Here is a 19430-nt window from a genome sequence, read left to right on the forward strand (position 1 = left end):
TAGAAGTAATATTTTAACTTCAGTACAAAACTTAGCAGGCATATGCATGTGAATGATGCAGACTGAAAATGCAAGTTCATGTTACAAATTTCCCATGTCGCTGCATTCCAACCCAGCAGACACACAACGTCATGAAATGTTAATATTGGATAGGATATAGGTCGCCAGCGTCTAAGGACAATGTTATTTTGACATCTAATAATGACATAAAATTACATTGATTTTTGTTGATTTTAAGTTGTGTTGGAAAGTGACCAAAATCCAGCATCTTTCCGACATTACTATTAGATTAGATTTAGGTCATGATGTTGGGTGACCAAAATCCAACGTCAAGCCAACATCATATTGACTTCAAATACTGACATTTATTTGTCAGGTATGACAACCAAAATCCAATATCTTATAGACGTCATATTGGTAAGGTTCACACAACGTCAGCTGTAACATCATTTTGTTTTTAGGGTGCGTTGAAAAGGAATAAAAATGCAATGTCTTTCGAATGTTGGTCATTGGCGTCGGCCTGACGTTGGGTTCTGTCTTCAACCTGATTTAAATATCCAAACAAAGTGCAACATCCCCATGGCTTTGAGGTACAATGTCAATCGGACGTTATGTTGATGTCCTGTGCCTGCAGTGAAAGTTGAAAAAAGACCAGCGATCTCAAATCATGTGAATGTAAGAGACCAATAGAAGATCAAAATGTAACCCACTGTGCAGAAATCTAAAATATGAAGCAACTGTATGTTTTATCAGTGTCACCACATCTTGTTTCTATCCCGCGACAAAATTCGGACTTTGGATGTTTTTATCTTCTAAATGCAAATTTTGTCACTTTTTTGTAGCACACACTCACCCCCATCAAACCTCACTCCCATCTGGGTCAAGGCACAAATGCTGGCAACCCTGCTGGTCCTACATCACCCAACTCGGTTTTAGCAGGGACCTTCTGCATGGGAGTTGGTTGTTCTATAAGGAGGCTGAAGACCATGGCCTCCAACACAATCGTAAGGAAATTCGTAACTTTTTGATTTAATGGCTAATTCGTATGAATTTGTACGATCTTATTCGTACAATTTAGTACGATTTGCTCATTCCCCAATGAAGGTTGGGTTTAGGGGTGGGGTTAGGTGCCATGCCTCCTTTTTAAAATTGCACAATTTCATACGACTGAACTCATACAAATTCGTACGAATTAGCCACAAAACTGGCAAAACGTTAAATAGCTCCTTTAGAGGTCAGAGGAGTGAGGTTTCCCAGCACAGCACTTCACTAGCTGGCCTCCGTTACACTTACCCCCCTAAACCTCACTCCCTTCTAGGTCATGGCACCAATGTAACCTTGCCGGTCCTGCACCACCCAACCCGATTTGAGCTGGGATCGAACCGGTGACCTTCCGCATGGGAGTTGGTTGCTCTAACAAGGATGCTAAAGACCATGGCCTCCAGTATTTGAACACCTTTATGGGTCAGAGGAGTGAGGTTTACCTGTACAGCACCTTACTAGCTGGCCTCTGCTAACCTCACCCCTTACGCCTCACTCCCATCCGGGTCACGGCACCAATGTAACCCTGTCGGTCCTACACCCCCCAACCCGGTTTAATCTCGGATCGAACTGGTGACCTCCCATATGGGAGTCTGTTGCTCTAAAGCCTCATTCACACTACAAGCAGCAAAGTGACAAGTGACCGTTCATTTCAACAGAGGGTGAGCGACTTCCGATGGCTTCCGTCTACAGCAGCCATTGGTGATCAGATGGGCGTGTCGAGCAATGCGACAAAGTTATGCAAATGAAGAGCGACTTTCTTGAGCGACAGCCAATAGGAACACCAGTAGAGCTCACCTGATCCTCTATCAGCTCTCTCAGAAGTCGGTTGTATTTGTGCTGTATATTTCTACACACCCCTGCGTTGCGTTTGAAGCAGGTCGCCATCCAGAGCGACAGGCAGCTACAAAGTCGCTGCTAGTCTGAATGAGGCATAACAGGGAGGCTAACAAACCATAGCCTCTAGCATCTGTCGCTAAAGCACCTTTAGAGGTCAGAGGAGTGAGGTTTACCTGCACAGCACTTCACTAGCTTGCCTCTTCTACACCAGTATCTACATTGTGCCCTGTTACAGAACAGTAACCAGGTAGTCATCCTAAGGCAAGCAAGAGCACTAACCACAATACCACATCGGATCGCTTTTACATTTAAAGCATAAAAGAAAAAGAGGGCAATTGTGCATGTCATAACATTCACAAACATATAAATACTCAATCAAATATAGCTTAGGAAGGTACATTTGGTCAGCCATGAGAGCCCTGACTAAATAGTTCATTAAACAGGAGATGATCTCTCTCTGCGCCTCACTCCGGAGGAATTCGTATAGGTGAAACACTGTGGAGGAGTCCGTGGTAATGGCACGGAAGTTCATAAAAGAGAGCCCAGGTACTGGAGATTGGGTTTTAAATCACCGGCCAAGTTGCTCTGCTCCGAAGGGAGACAAGTTTAGCTAATGAAGCCTGACAGCCTATTCCAGAGCAGGAGAAGAATCCAGCCGGAGAGAGCCGCTGCCGCCGGCTCAGCCTCGCCCTACAACACAGGCAATGGAAGAACTTTAGAGAAACTAACTGCTGCCCATTTCCTGCTTATTTAACATCCAATCTCACTTCAAAGGCTGTAAAAGCAACACCACTTCCCAACATCAGACGCGCGCACTTTTCGATCTTCCACTTTCACTCATTCAATAACCGCCCCTCTCTCTCTAATTCAATCCTGCTCTCAAGTGGCACAATTAGTTCCTACTACCAGGGCTTGAGACTTCATCCCTGCAATGAAAATCCACCGCTAACTACCCATCGCTTGTACGGCATCGCTCTGTGCCGCTGGTGCATGCTGGCATTAGCATACCAACTAATAGGGAGATTATTACATAGAGAGAGGGATGTTATTATATATTGAAACGCACAAAATCAAACGGATTAATCAAGGTACCACAGCCTCTCGAGACAAAAGATTCCTTATAATCAGACCTTCGAAAACCTTGTAATTTGTAGACAATTAACACTAAAGACTAGTTAATCTTTAATTCTAATGAATGGCATCTTTAAGGTTAATTGCGTAGATCCCATTGCGAAGCTCCTCTAGTATTACATGCAACAATGAAATCTCAAGCGAAGTACAAGATTTACGGATTCCTTTTCACAACCTTTGGGAGAAAGCACGCCAGCGGGACATTTTAGACAGAGGAACCAAGACGAAGCGGAAAATGCTTGTGAACCTGGCCCTCAAACATATTTCACTGCCTTCCTAAAATGAAGAGAGAAAGTGGTGGGCCTTTTGAGTTGAAGGGTGCTGTTAATTTACAGCACATGGCAAAAACAGAGAAGCGAGGATGGAAAGACGGCAAGAGAGAAAGGGAAAGCTCAGAGTTTAATACGATTCCCAGCTCCCTAATAATCCCCGGCCTCCCCCCCGGAGTGGACTTCCACTAACCCCTCCGCTGCTCTCCTCTGTTTCATATTCTTCCAAGATGATCTGGAACTAATGTGCTGTTTATTTTCCCCAGAAGATAGTGTCTGGGCTGCTCGGCTCACGCAACCTGTCTTTATCCACCCACAGGTGGATGGAGAGAGAGAGAAAATGACACAGGGAGATGGGAAAGCAATAGGATTTAGATGGATACTTGTGTTCCTTGTTGGATTTAAATATTTTTAGATCATCGCCGTCTGCTGTAAAGTTATACACGAGCGGAGGTGCTGAAATCAGTGTTTTGAAACGGTCGCTTGCGGCTGATAATATGTCAGCTTCTGATGACACCTTTTGTTCAGCTGGTTTTTTTAGCTGAAAGACATATCAGGTGCACGTGATTGGCTTCGCTGAATGTTAAAGTAATATATGCTCTCACAGAGATCAACAAATCCTACGCAAAACCAAAATGCCGAATTCTGCGGCTGGAAGGGCATCTGCTGCGTAAAACGTATGCTGAAATAGTTGGTGGTTCACTCCACTGTGGCAACCCCTGATAAAAAAGTAACTCAGCCCAAAGAGAATGAATGAATAAATGAATGAATGAATGAATGAATGAACATGCGCTTGCAGTGAAGCCGAGCAAAATAAACATTTAAAATGCTCTATTTCTTCTCATGTTTGTTTTATACTGATTTAAAAGACTTCCATATCATTTATAATAGATGTTTCAGTTTATTAATTGATCCCTGCAGGCACAGGACATCAACATGACATCATATTGATGATGTACCCCAACGTACCGCAAAGTACCCCAACGTCGCGGGGGACATTTGATTTTCTTTGGAAATGAAAATCTGGTTGACGTCAGAACCTCACATCAGGCTGATGTCAGTGTCCAATGTTCAATCTAAAATCAACAAAATATCAACGTCTAATCATGTTACCACTATGACATCCATCAGACGTTGGATTTTGTCACTTTCCAACATAACCTAAAATCAACCAAATATCAACATAATTTGATGTCGTTATTGGACTTCAAAAGGACAAACTTCTAACGTTGTTCTTAGACGCTGGCAAGACACTGAATTTGGTCACCTGATGTCATGACCTAAATCTAACCTAATATTAACGTCTTGTTGGGTGATGTTGTGTGCCTGCTGGGTTGTCATGTCGTGTAAGACTTAATAATTGTAAAAAAAAAAACAATGTGTGAACGTACTCAGCATAATCATTAAATAAAAAATTGGTAACACTATTTTGATGGTCCCTATCACACATTTTGTTGACTAAAAGTTGCATTGCAGCTACTTGTCAATTACTGCTTATTTGAGTATTAGTAGACTGTCTGCTTAATATGTTCCACAAACATTTAACTGACTTTAAGAAACTTTGCAAATACCTGTAAACACTAACACCAACCCCAACCCTAACTTAATGAGAATTAGTTGACGTACTGTAGATGCAATGTAACTTAAATTTAACAAAATCCGTATGGTGCGGTCTTGGGGGTAGACTTTACACGAGGCCTGTGCTTAAAAACAAAGTGTGTGCGTGTGTGTGTGGTTGGCTATCGCGACGGCAAGGGGGGGACTGCATGGGTTCGAATACTAAACCGAACTCGGCAATGCGAGGGTAGGCTTTACCAAAAAGCTGAGGACTGGGTGATGGGTGAAATTGCGGGACTTTTCCATGAGAAATGACAAAACGGGAGGGTTGTGGGAAATGGGTCTGAAATATGGGGGATTCCCAGGGAAAACAGGACTGTTGGCAGGTATTTATACTGTAGGTTAATTGGATGAACTAAATTGGCTGTAGGGCGAAGCAGTGGCGCAGTAGGTAGTGCTGTCACCTCACAGCAAGAAGGTCGCTGGTTCGAGCCTTGGCTCAGTTGGCATTTCAGTGTGGAGTTTTCATGTTCTCCCTGCGTTCGTGTGGGTTTCCTCCGGGTCTCCCTCACAGTCCAAAGACATGTTCAGGTGAATTTGCTAAGCTAAATTGTCCTGTAGTGTATGAGTGTGTGTGTGGATGTTTCCCAGAGATGGGTTGCAGCTGCGTAAAAACTTGCTGGATAAGTTGGTGGTTTATTAAGACCCTGGATTAATTAAGAGACTAAGCCGACAAGAAAATGAATGAATGAAATTGGCTGTAGTGTATGAGTGTGTGTGTAAATGAGTGTGTATGAATGTTTCCCAGTATTGGGTTGTGGCTGGAAGGGCATCCGCTGCGTAAAACATATACTGGAATAGTTAGTGTTTCATTTTGCTGGAGTGACCTGTGAAAAATAAGGGACTAAACCGAAGGAGAATGAATGAATAAACTGTGTTTGTCCTAACATGAATGAATGAATAATGGCACTGACCTATTTGAGCTATTTGAGCACTGCTGTTAAACACTTTCCTCATATGTGGCAAGTGCTGAAAGTCCGCTTGAATTCAATCTGAAAGACCTGTCGCATGACAAGAAACAACAATAAAACCTGCATCAGGAATATGCAAAAAGGTGACAAGAGCGCCAGAGCTTGCTCCTACTGTATCATCTGTGTCACCGCCATGTCACTTCCTGTCTCCAGCTGAGTGAATAGATGATGGGTGCACATGGTGATTTGAGCTCCGACACGAGCCCCTTTTGCTGTTGTTGGACAAAAAGACAAGCCGAGATGATTTCCAACAGACCGGCCCAGTCAGTTCCAATAAAGCCTGACAGCAGCTGTCAGACACTCTAATGCATGCTCTTTCAACACTCTCCCAGTGATAAAACATCGCCTCAGATTGTGTACCCTGATAAAAGTTCCCTCCGCTCACCCTGTAGGAACACAAGGAGATCTTTGATGTGGAGACGCCAGGGACGCCGCGTTCCCAAAGCTACCATGGGCGTCTGAGAAAAGCAACCAGGGCCCTGTACTGGCCCTTTTCTCTCCTTGAAGATTTGTAAATAAAATATCAAGGCATGGAGAATCCTGAAACAATCCCTGTTCAGCCGCAGCGTAGCATCCACCGGGGTGTGTTTGGGGAAAGGGAGGTGGGCAGCAGATGCGGGATTGAACTGGAGGTGCGGGCGTTAATGAAATAGGACTTGGGAGCATTTTCGTGTCTGCCCTCCGCAGAGCAGCCTCGAAAAACCAGCCCTGTTGGTGCTGGCGTAAGGTACTCGGACTAATCCGCTTCATTTTCTGCCTCTTTAACCGAGACCAATGTATTTAAACGGCTGCTCCTTTGACAGATGCTCAGTTCAAATTATTCCTAACTGGAAATTTGCTGGAGCAAAAATTAAATATCCTTCAGGCCAGGCCGCCTTAAGAGAACGCTCAACATCAAAAGGCCGAACACTTCAAAAAACTAAAACTAATGACCCCGGCCCACCTCCGGGGAGTGTCGTTCCAGCCTCAGATCCCGGCCAGCCAAGATTTTCGCTCTTTAAATGAAGATTTTAACTGTTCCCTCGACTCGGGTCTTTAGCGCAGAATACAGAACAAGATACTGACACTCCGTTTTACCATCTTCCATCACTCCTAGAACAGAAACCCATGGCTCTAATCTGATGCATCTATTCATGGCTGATTTTCACTTTGTCAGTCCCACCATTATCACCTCCGCACACCCACAGTGTGGAATCGCAAGTCCTAGGGTGACTGCCACACTTAACTTTCCCCAAATCTCTCGAAAAATGAGTCTCCATCCCCACCGTGAGGCCAGACGAAGCAGGGCAGAGGATGAGAAGGGTTACAACAGCTGGCAACATTCATCTCGGCTGCCTGATCAGAGCCGACAGGAGTCATTAAGTCATAAAAACCACAGAAACTCCCACTCTCCAGATGAGCAAAAAAGAACAGAACAGCCACTTGGAGAGAAGAAGGAGGTCCGCGTCGACCCCTCTTATTCCCTGGGAGAGACTTGTACTGTGGGTTCGCTGTATTGAGGATGACATATCTAAAGCACGGCTGAATTTATGCATTTTGACAAAAGCTGAAAAAAAGCACAAACATCAAGAAGTCACAACAGTCACACATGCTGAAACTAAATCTTCACTTTAAGGGAATCATAAAACATGAACTGGAGCCCGTTTCACCAACCACAACTATAGTTTTAGCTTAAATGGACACAATGTTAAAACTTATTCACTCCTATTACTTTCTATTTTATTTTTTTTTAGGAGCCAGATCAGTCTCAAAAATAACACATTTACAAAATAAATTTCAAAATACAAAATGCACAGCACAATTCACGTTTACAAAATCCAATTTGTAAATTTGTAAATGCACAGTTTGGGAATTTACAAGTTAAAACCATGAATATTTTTGCCGATTTAGTTGAATTCATGTGCTTTTAAATCATGTTTGGAATTTAGGAATTATATTTATGTATTTTTGAATCCTGTTTTCAACTTATGAGTAGGATTGCATATTTTTGAATTGTGTTTTGAACTTATGAATTCGATTTGCATATTTTTGAATTGGGTTATGAACTTATGAATTGGATTTGTGTATTTTTGAATTGTGTTTTGAACTTATGAATTGGATTTGTGCATTTTTGAATTGTGTTATGAACTTACGATTTGGATTTGCATATTTTTGAGTTGTGTTTTGAACGTACGATTTGGATTTGTGTATTTTTGAATCGTGTTTTGAATTTACAAATTGGTTTTGTGTATTTTACTTAAAAGTAAACGCCTTCGTAGTTTTTTTTAAATCATTGTTTTACTTTGTTTTAGGATGCTGATTCAAATTTTTGAAACAACCTACGACCCATAGAAATCCGATATATGGAAATATAAGAAAGTTGTGTATACAGTATAAGCTCATGTTTTAATTTCAAATGTCATATACAAAATGTATATCAAAATAATATATGCAGATGAAGTCAGAATTATAAGCCCACCTTTGGCTTTTTTTATTTTTTTAAATATTTTCCAAATGATGTTTAACAGAGCAAGGAAATTTTTACAGTATGCCTGATAATATTTTTCTTCAGGAGAAAGTCAAATTTTTTTATTTTTTTATTTTTGTGTTTTTTTTTTTTTTGGTTAAAATAAAAGCAGTTTTAAATTTTTAAAGACTATTAGCAATTAGAATTCGAATTATTAGCCCCTTTTAAGCTATATTTTTTTCGATAGTCTACAGAACAAACCATCATTATACAATAACTTGCCTAATTACCCTAACCTGCCTCGTTAACCTAATTAACCTAGTTAAGCCTTTAAATGTCACTTTAAGCTGTATAGAAGTGTCTTGAAAAATATCTAGTCAAATATTATTTACCACCATCATAGCAAAGATAAAATAAATCAGTTATTAGAGATGAGTTAATAAAACTATTATGTTTAGAAATGTTAAACTATTATCTGCTCTCCATAAAACAGAAATTGGGTTAAAAAAATAAGTAAACAGGGGGGCTAATAATTCAGTGTTTAATAATTCTGATTGCAAGTGTACATATGTACATGTTCATATGGGAAACATACTATTTTGGCCTATTTTTGGTAAATATATATATAACACAAATAAAACCTAACTGAGCATATATAATATACTGTACATGATTAAGTATCATATTTTAATGGAATTCAGTTACCCACATTAGAAAAAAATTATTAAGGATAAATAAAAAACTTTTACTGATATATTAGATGGCAAAACATACAGTATAAGGTAAGCATTATGTGCACATAACGTCACTAATAAGTTAATATACTGCCTTTAGAATAAATAGCATAACACAGTACAGAACTACTTACAAAACACTTACTAAGCCTCTAGCTTGGACTTTATTTCAATTCATGGCATCTATCCTGGCAACAGTTACTTCTAAGCATATTGTTGTAAAATCTAATGTTATCAGGAAAAAAAAAAGTTAAAAGGGAGCATCGTGTGCATTTGCGAAAGACAGTGATTAATCATGTCAGATAGAAAGAAACGGTCCAAAATGCCTCTCACATTTTCTGACATAATAATCCATAAATATTTCAAAATATGAATCCAAGAAACTGAGGCGCGTATTAAGAAAACATGCGTGGCACAGCACGCCAGAACCGCCTCTGAACTCGCTATAAAGAGCAACCTATGCATATTAGCGCAGTGTTGAAATATTGAGAGTGAAATGAACCGACAGTGAATGGTGTGCCATGCTTCTTTTTTTTTTTCAAATCTGATCAACGAGGTGTTTCGGCCTCTTTCGAAAGGCAGTATTTCGTTTCTTCAAGCAGTGGGGTTAAACAAAAAGCAAATGTTAAGCCCCGATCCTCTGAAGTTGTGCCGGGCTTTGAAAACCAATACCCAGCTCCTCTCACCCAGACTAACCCACCATTTTACAAGTCAAATCAAATGCCTTCTCAAACCAGGGCACATAATTTGTGACATTTACTGCATACTTTTTGTTTCATCCAGCTATACAATCCATGAAGACAAAACAGTTCACACTCTTGCTCAGGCCCGGCTCCAGATTGGAACTTTAGGGTGAGCCAAGTGACATTCCAGGTGGGCAAAAAATATATATATAAATAAATAAAAATAATAATAATAAATAAATAAAAATAATAATAGCATTGTTACAGTCAATTTAGCTATCATTTAGTAAATAAGAAATGTTCTTGCTATGATTTATTTTACACATTACCAAATCATCCATAACAGAGTTCCCAAACACTATGAAAAACTGTTTATTTCCCCAAAAGTAAAACATTTAATCATTTATGTTTGGAAAAATCTGAATTGTAAAAATTAAATATGCTTTCAATAAGATACTGGAAATAATTGCTGTTTTTTAACGAGTTTTATTACTTAACATTTTTAAATGTCAAATATACATGCAATAGAATCGCTCATATTGCTTTTAATGCCTATAATAATCTTTACAATAACTGTAACTAGTGTTGCTGGAATTTCCGACTTCAAGATGATACCTTGAAAAATATCGACATTCCATACCATTTTTTATATTTAATGATTTTTTTAAAATCTTAATATTAGTATTAATTATTATTTAATGCACCAGAGCCCATATAGATATTAGTATTTTTAATAACAAATTTTTAAATAACAGATCTTTGTGTGTTAGCCTACTTGTTAATGGTACATGTTTATGTATATTGCTCTTTGCGCGAACTTCAGTACTAAAACTGGTGACATTCCAGGTGGGCAAAAATAATAATAAACAAATAAATAAAAATTCTAACATTTTTATGGTCAATTTAGTTGTAATTTAGTAACTACCCATAGGAATTGTTCTTGCTATGAAATGCTGTTTGGCACCATTAAAAATTTAGCTACAAATTCATATTCATCAGTCAAACCGCTGTAAACACCCACAATCTTCGGCAGCACTGCAGTGTTTCTCTATGCGGCCGCTTTCCCTGCGTTCTACATATCAGATAACTAACTCGCAATAGATATGTGAACGTTTGCTAGCAGTTACACATGCTGATCCGAATATATGTGAGATACACTTGTCAGATTTTATTTTAGAGAGCAGGCGTGATGTTCTGGTGTGTGCTTTGTGTCATTTTCTGTCTGATTCAGACTCAAACTGATACGGTTAACAGCTACTCTTACAGACAGTGCAAAAGCCCGTGCTTGTGTAACACCTCTGGGTGTACCACCCAGCCCGCTCCGAGATGTTATCGAACTGGCGCCCTTCTGCATGGGAGTCGGTTGCCCTAACAAGGAGGCTAAAGACCATGGTCCCTAGCGTCTGTCGCTAGAGCACATTTAGAGGACAGAGGAGTGAGGTTTACCTGCACAGCACTTACTAGCTGGCCTCCATTACACCTGTAGGGGCATGATGCTTTTTCTGGTGATGTGGAGCCGATCCGCAAATCACAGCATATTATGTTAGCTGACCAATCAGAGCCTCTTGAGGGCGGGCCTTTCAGAGGAACTAGGACATATGACAGTCGTTTTCATGTTAGCTGTGTGTAATAGTGGTAGGCAAAGAGAAGTTTCATGAAACACTGAAACAGTCGAAGCAAATGCTTCGAAATGCTTGGAAACCCGTCTCTAAATGACACCTAGTGGTCATTTTTATGTATTGCACTGGAATACATTGAGCAAAGAACAGTTGAGGAAATTTAGGTATTAAACCCCACTTTGTAAAATTGAACCTTCAAGTGATTTAGTTGAGTGTTTAGGACTACAATGCAGGGATAGTGGGTTCGAATCCAGGCTGATACAGCTAATTTGAAATGCGTAATATCAGTTTGAATTGCTTTGTTTTTGTATCGTTTTGTTTTAACATCGGTCTGACTTTCGAATAAAGACTTAGTGAATATTTATGTCTTGTTATAAAACAGGGTTGTTGCTAGATCAGACACGGCTGTGGCCAAAAGTTAACAAGAAATATTTATAATATTCATTACATTTCCCATTGTATTTTATTAACGTCTACCCAAAACCTAAACCCAACCATCACCGTAAAAATATTAATTATTGTTTTACAGTGTTCCAAAAATCATGCTAAATCGATGGCCTATCCACAGCTGTATCCTATCTAGATTACACCATAAAACAATAACATGATTAAAATGCATAAAATTATGATTTCGGAGTATCTGTACAAGACGGGATTCGAACCCGAAAGCCATTCGAAGCACAGTGACAACATGCACATGTATGGTCCACTAGGCTAGATGAGACAGAAGAATAACAGTTAAATGCAGATTCGCCAGATCTCGAAACGCTTCTGAACTGATCGATGCTTTGAATCGCTTTAGTCAAGTGACCTGGGTGTTTCAGATCATGCTTCGGTGCAGTGTTCTGAAACACTTGCGCTTCAGAATCTCGACACTTGTGTTGAAACATTAGTTTCACATCAGCCATCCCTAGTATATAATCAAAGTAAGGTATATGAAAACATAACGGGCCCTATAATACACCCGGAACAATGTGGCGCAAGGCGCGGCACAATAGTCTTTTGGTAGTTTCAGCTTGGGGCAAAAGTCGTTTTGAGGTGTTGCGATACGCTGTTTAAATAGCAAATGCATTAGCGCTCATATGTGCACCCATAGGCGTTCTGGTCTAAAAAGGAAGGCGTTCTGAGGCGGACCGCTGGCGCGTCGCTATTTTGAGAAACTATAATAGATTTTTCATTAGACCAAAACAAACCCGGTCTAAACTCTGGCGCAGAGTTGCGCCTCGCTTACACACTGCTTAATACACACAAGAGAGCAATAGGCAAATATCTTTACATATGAAAAAAAAAATTATATTAAAGGAATATATATAGGATATAATAAGAATAGATATAGGATATAAATATAAAGGATTAAAATATTACAAAACATACTATTTTCTAGCCTACATAAATATGAAAAACCACTGCTTTTATGTCTTCTTCATCTCGGGAGGCTTTTTCAGTTCATTCATAACAATTTGCTTTTGTATAATGTTATTATTATTAGCAGTATTATTTATTATATCCATATTTATATTTGTTTTATTAAAAACAAGCTTAGATTTGCCCACCTGTCAGGTTTTAGACCATATTGGGCATGGCAGGTGTATTTGGAAATAACTCAGTATTTTGACCACACTTGGTCATTATTGTTCATTTATTTGCTAGAAATTAGAGCTGAATTTAGAAATAGTTTTGAAACAAATCTTTGCGCTAAACAAACAAAATTAATTATTTATAGACTAATTGATGTCTGTGCGTAAAGGTTTCCCTATCCACGAGCGAAAGTGAAAGTAGATCATTTATCTCTCCTTCTCACGCAGTAGATGCTCTGTTTAACTGTTTTCTGTTAAAAAAAAAACTGTCAACTGTTAGCTGTTTGCAAGTGAAATGCTCATTTTTTCCTCTTAAACTTACTTTGCGTCCTGTAAATAGCGAATGCGCTCTTGGCGTGACGCAGCTGACTCTTAAAGGGAATGGGAGATGAGACTCTAATTGGTTTATTCTTTAAACACACCTATAACTCATTAAGAGAATAAACTCAACCCTTTTAGACATTGCGCCACGGCGCAAAGCAGATTTTCCCGTCCTTAAATTAGCAAAAATGCGTTCTGACATGCCCTGAAAGCGTTTGCGCCCTGCGTTTTGCGCTCTGCGCATGAACCATCAAAATAGAGCCCAACATGATTTTCTACAAGTGAAGCATGAGCACACATTGCTTTGCATCTTATAAACACAATCAAGCCTTAAAAACACACTCTGGACCGCTCATTTATATTAGTAGTTTTAACAAGCAGCAAAAATCATTTCTGAGTGTACAATGCACCTTCTCAAAATCAAATCCCACACCTGTGTCTTTAAAGTTAAACAAAGCAAGCAAATAAATAAGATTTGTGCATGCGAGCAGTTTCCAAGTGCTAGTGCCCATGCAGGAACATGAAGAGAAATAGGCAAAGCACTCCAGAAGAGCTCCTGACCGTTCAATCCCTCGCCGGGAGTTTTTCCACACGTGTCCACATCCACCTACCACTCTTCTTTGTGCGAGGCGATGTCAGGCATGAAAGGGCTTTGATAGATTTAAGACTTATTCAAGCACCAACTGCTTAACCAGGGCATGAGCTACAGCGCTAACCAGGATTTAGACAGTAAACTTCTGCCTCTCCAAATCTTCTTAAGCCAGCAATTCACGTGAAATATTGCCATCAAAAATGCTGGGGGGAAATAAATCAAGAAGCGTATGAAATAAATAATGAGTAGAGAAATCTCAAATTAAATCACTCAGAGCCGATTAGACTGCACTTTGAAAAATATAAGTGTAATTTTGGGTGGCATGGTGGCTCAGTGGTTAGCACTGTCACCTCACAGCAAGAAGGCCGCTGGTTCGAGTCCCAGCTGGGCCAGTTGGAATTTCAATATGGAGTTTGCATGTTCTCCCTGTGTTGGCGTGGGTTTCCTCCGGGTGCTCTGGTTTCCCCCACAAGACATAAATTGGGTAAGCTAAATTGTCTGTAGTGTATGTGTGTAAATGAGTGTGTATGGGTGTTTCCCAGTGATGGGTTGCAGCTGGAAGGGCATGGGCTGCGTAAAACATATGCTGGATAAGTTGGTGGTTCATTCCGCGGTGGCGACCCCAGATTACTAAAGGAATTAAGCTGAAAAGAAAACAAAAACAATGAATGGGCATGGTTGTAAAGTCTTACAGAGAGACGAGAATGATGTGCATTTAGGGAAACCTCTTTTTTTTCCCTGGTGGAATGTGTAGAGATCAGCGGGACAGTGAAGGAGGAGAGATGTAAACCTACGAGTGTTGACCCGGAACAGTCTTCTCTCCGTCCAGCGTCAGCAGAATAAACTCTCTCAGTCCCGTTAGCCGCTCCGCTGCATGGATTTAATTTTCACCATCTGCTGCCTTCATGCCTCCATGCTTCCCATTTCTGCCGCACATTCTTCACAAATTCAGTAGCTTCCTTCTTCTACATTTGTAAATGTTGTTGACTGTGGAAAGGCTCCATGTTTACTTTGAATCCCTCGGCCATCGCAAGGCCTCCTCTAATCATCCACAGCTGTTCGCGTCTCCTTTGCTTTGCTTGGCTCATCTCTTCAAACACACAGGCTCTATTTTCAATGTAAATTATAGATTTGTGACAGACTAAATAAAAAGTCGGATTGTTATTGGAAGCAACATGTCCTGCAGTAATAATGATATTTGATGTTTTTCGGGACATTTTCTTCGCTGGCATCTGTCCAGAATGGAATGGAAGCTTTGTTTTAATGTTCTGCACTGCTACGTAGTTTTGGATATCGTTTGGGGTTATGCCGATAACGGTGCTAAATTGATACTTTTAAAACGGTACCGGTGCCAAAACGGTGCCTGAACCTATACTTTGCAGCCACAAAATTGTTTGAAAAAAATATTAATATTTTAATCATTATAATTGAATATATATATATATATATATATATATATATATATATATATATATATATATATATATATATACAGTTGAAGTCAGAATTATTAGCCCCCCTGAATTATTAGACCACCTGTTTATTTTTTTCCCCAATTTCTGTTTAACGGAGAAGATTTTTTTCAACGCATTTCTAAACATAATAGTTTTAATAATTTATTTCTAATAACTGATTTATTTAATCTTTGCCATGACAGTAGGCGAGGCAGTGGCGCAGTAGGTAGTGCTGTCGCCTCACAGCAAAAAGGTCGCTGGGTCGCTGGTTTGAACCTCGGCTCAGTTGGTGTTTCTGTGTGGAGTTTGCATGTTCTCCCTGCCTTCGTGTGTGTCCTCCGGGTGCTCGTTTTTTTCGAAAAAAAATATAGCTTAAAGGGGCTAATAATTTTGTCCCTAAAATGGTGTTAAAAAATTAAAAACTGCTTTTTTTCTCGCGCAAATAAAACAAAAAAAAAGTCTTTTTCCAGAAGAAAAAATATTATTAGACATACTGTGAAAATGCCCTTGCTCTGTTAAACATCATTTGGAAAATATTTAAAAAAGGAGAAAAAAATTTGAAGGGGGCTAATAATTCTGACTTCAACTGTGTATGTATATATATATATATATATATATATATATATATATATATATATATATATATATATATATATATATATAGGCTATATATATATATATATAACTGAGGAAATATAGCTACTATTTAAAGTAAACTGAATTTAAATTAATTAAATCTGCCTGTAAATGCATGTGTTACAACCCTCTGTCTGTTACAATTTGCCTCGCAGGTGGGGTAAATAGTAAAATTTTTACTCCTGGCACTTTTGGAAATACTGCACAGAACCCATAGGTCTGTCAATCAACAAGTGCTCATTTATAGGAGAGACTTGTGTGTTGCTGGTAAAAAATAGGGTTTGTCAAAACCAACCCAATCTAACACTGCTGTCACACTAGACTTTGATAATGCGAAATTCTGTCGTGCGGCGATGCGAAAGGGGGAGGGAATAATCAAGATTATTAGGCATTAAAAAAGCGAGCGATTGCTCCATGTTTGAAATTTCTGTCCAGAGAGGTCATGTTTTGATCCTCGGTTGGTCTCACGCAGTCAAGTGATGCGATTTCGCAGACCAGAGTTCACCAAGCTTAAACTTTGCACCGCGGCAATCTGCGAAACTTGATGCATGACTTGCTGCGTTTCCGGTCTGACGCATTCACGTGCGTATGAATGGAAGTCAATGGGAGGAAAAGCCCAGTGTGACCGCATCTTCACAGCAATTCAAAACCCTTTGCTTTAGTGGCTAATTCATATGAATTCATATATGATCTAAATAATACAATTCAGTACGATTTGCTCATTACCCAATGACAGTTGGGTTTAGGGGCGGGGTTTGGTGCCACGCCTTCTTTGTTAAATCGTACATTTTCATACGACTGAAATTCGTATGAATTAGCCGTTAAACTGACAAAACGTAAAATACTTAAATCTTCTCGTTAGATCAAGCTGTCTAACCCCATTACTTTGTTCAGTATTTGTCCAAAACCAAAAACTGTTACTTTGTGCCCCGCTATCCCCTACCTACACTGTAAAACCCATAAAGGGAAGGTAACTTAAACCATTTAAGGAAACCGATTGCAAAAAAACATTTAAGTTAAAAAATTAATCCTAATGAGTGCAGTGACCTTAATCCAGTTGAGTAAATTAAGTAAAATTTGACCACAATAAAACACAAATAAATGAAGAGAGTTTAAACCAACTGAGTACTGTAAAACCCAATAAGTTAAGGCAACTCTTACTTATTACCTATTACTTTTTACCTATGAAGCTTTAAATAATCTAGCTCCTAACCAACCTCCTGTCTCGCTACAATCCAACCCGCTCTTTAAGATCTTAAAACTCAGGACTTCTGTTAGTACCTAGAATAGCAAAGTCGAGTAAAGGAGGTCGAGCCTTCTCATTTATGGCTCCTAAACTCTGGAATAGCCTTCCTGATAATGTCCGAGGCTCAGACACACTCTCTCAGTTCAAAACTAGAATAAAGACCTATCTTTTTAGTAAAACGTACAGTTAGTGCATCACTTAGCGATATGATACATGAATGTGCTCCACGCAGGTTTCTGCATCTCGTTTATATACACTATGAACAGCAGCTATGCTAATTATTCTCGTTATTCTCTATTATGCCTGGGGATACCCGGCACGAGGCCCCCAGAGACTATGCTGTACCACTGAAGTAATCCAAGAAAAGACTAGGCCGTAGCAGATGCTGTGGTGGTCATGGAGGAGTAGAGAGCCTGAGACTGATTCCTGTGACACTCCAGGGACTGCCGAGCCTTCGCTGACGTCCTGCGTTCTTCAGCCTCCGGCGCCTAGTATGCAGCTCTTCATAAGACGTTTTGCCATATGAGAAATGGTCATGACCAACTGAGCCAGGTTTCTCCCAAGGTGTTTTTTTTTTCTTCACTTTCGCCAATTGGTGAAGTTTTTTCCTCGCCGCTGTCGCTACTGGCTTGCATGGTTCTGGATCTGTAGAGCTGCGCATCGATGGATTACTCTTCAGTCCTTGGACTCTCAGCAGTGAATATTAAAACTGAATTGAGCTAATCAATTCAGAAGACAGATTGCACTATCATGTTTTTCTCTTCTTCTTCATTCTTTCATATCACATTTTACCTGTTTTTATGTTTTGTTTTGTTTTTACGCATTTTTATTATTTGTTTTTATTTTTATTTTACTTGTTTCTTTTATTCTTGTTTATGTAAAGCCCTTTGAATTGCCCTTGTGTATGAAATGTGCTATATAAATAAACCTGCCTTGCCTTGCCTAATCTAGACTTAAACTCTGAAAACTGAACAACACTGTTTCAATTCACTGTAATCTTCAATGTGAAGCTGCTTTGACACAATCTACATTGTAAAGCGCTATACACATAAAAAATAAATACAACTGAATTGAAAACTCAAACCATTTGAGTAAACCAATTGCTACAAACCATTTGAGTTGAGTACTGTGAACTTACTCCATTTAAGTTAAAGTAATGAGGTATTTAATAAACTCATTACCTTCAACACTGAGTTCAAACTCTTTTCAAATGAGTAGAATTAACTTCAGTAAAAAACTACACTCATTTCATTTGATAAAGTTGAGTGTTGGGTTTTACAGTGTAATAAGTCCAGTAAAACCAGAGATGTTTTTTTTTAAGTGTTCCCTTACTATTCTTATAAACGGACATGTCCTATTTGTTTGATTTGTATTGTAGATTACTGCATTACAGGCTTAACCTCTGATGTAGAAAGTTTTTAGATAGGGACCGAGCAAAGCGACCAAGAAAATGAGAAAGCGAGAGAGAGGTTGAAAGAAGGAGAGTAAAAACGTATAAAGAGTTGTCTGTTCTTCTTCCCGCCTCAGGACCTCGTCTGCTCTCACCTGCTCTGTTTGGCAGCGAGTGGAAAAGCAAATTTTACACAGTCTGGGACACAAATTGGCATTCTGAACCACAGTGATTCCTCGAGTGTAATCTAATTAAAGCACACAGCCAGTGGGGTAAAAAAAATATCAGTGCATTAAAAAGTTCAATGGATAGAGAGACATAAAAGTGTCTGGCACTCTTCTCCGAAGCCATCATCAAGTTCGCTATCTGTAACTTTACAGCTCTTACCGGGAATGACAAGCAGTGGATAGTCTGCTACATCAAGGCTACAAGAAACCCAGCGCAAAAAAAAAAATCAAAAGAGAATATACATGCTCTGTATAGTTATTTCCCTGCGAATTCTGTAACTGTACACCCATTTACAGCCCTCCTGCTTGCAAATTCATCCGACATGAAACTTCCAATGTTATTTAATTACCTTTAAAAGTCACATAACAGTTGAAACGAGCAGAGTGCTTTTGGTTTTCCATCATTCATGAAAAGGGGGATGCATAAAATCTTTTCTCCAGCTCCGGGAGCCATTGTAACTCTATAACTTGACGCAACATCTCGAGTTGAGGGAGGATCAGTTGAGTTTTACGCTAATCCCTGACATTATCCTCCGAGATCTGAAATATGAGCGTAACGTGTCTTTTTGAGAGAGCGAGGGAAGATGATCTCGGCTGCGCGAAGGTTTAATGCTATCACACTTAAAATGCTTTAGC

The sequence above is a fragment of the Danio rerio genome, chromosome 7, assembly GCF_049306965.1.
Source record: "Danio rerio strain Tuebingen ecotype United States chromosome 7, GRCz12tu, whole genome shotgun sequence".
Classification (NCBI taxonomy): domain Eukaryota; kingdom Metazoa; phylum Chordata; class Actinopteri; order Cypriniformes; family Danionidae; genus Danio; species Danio rerio.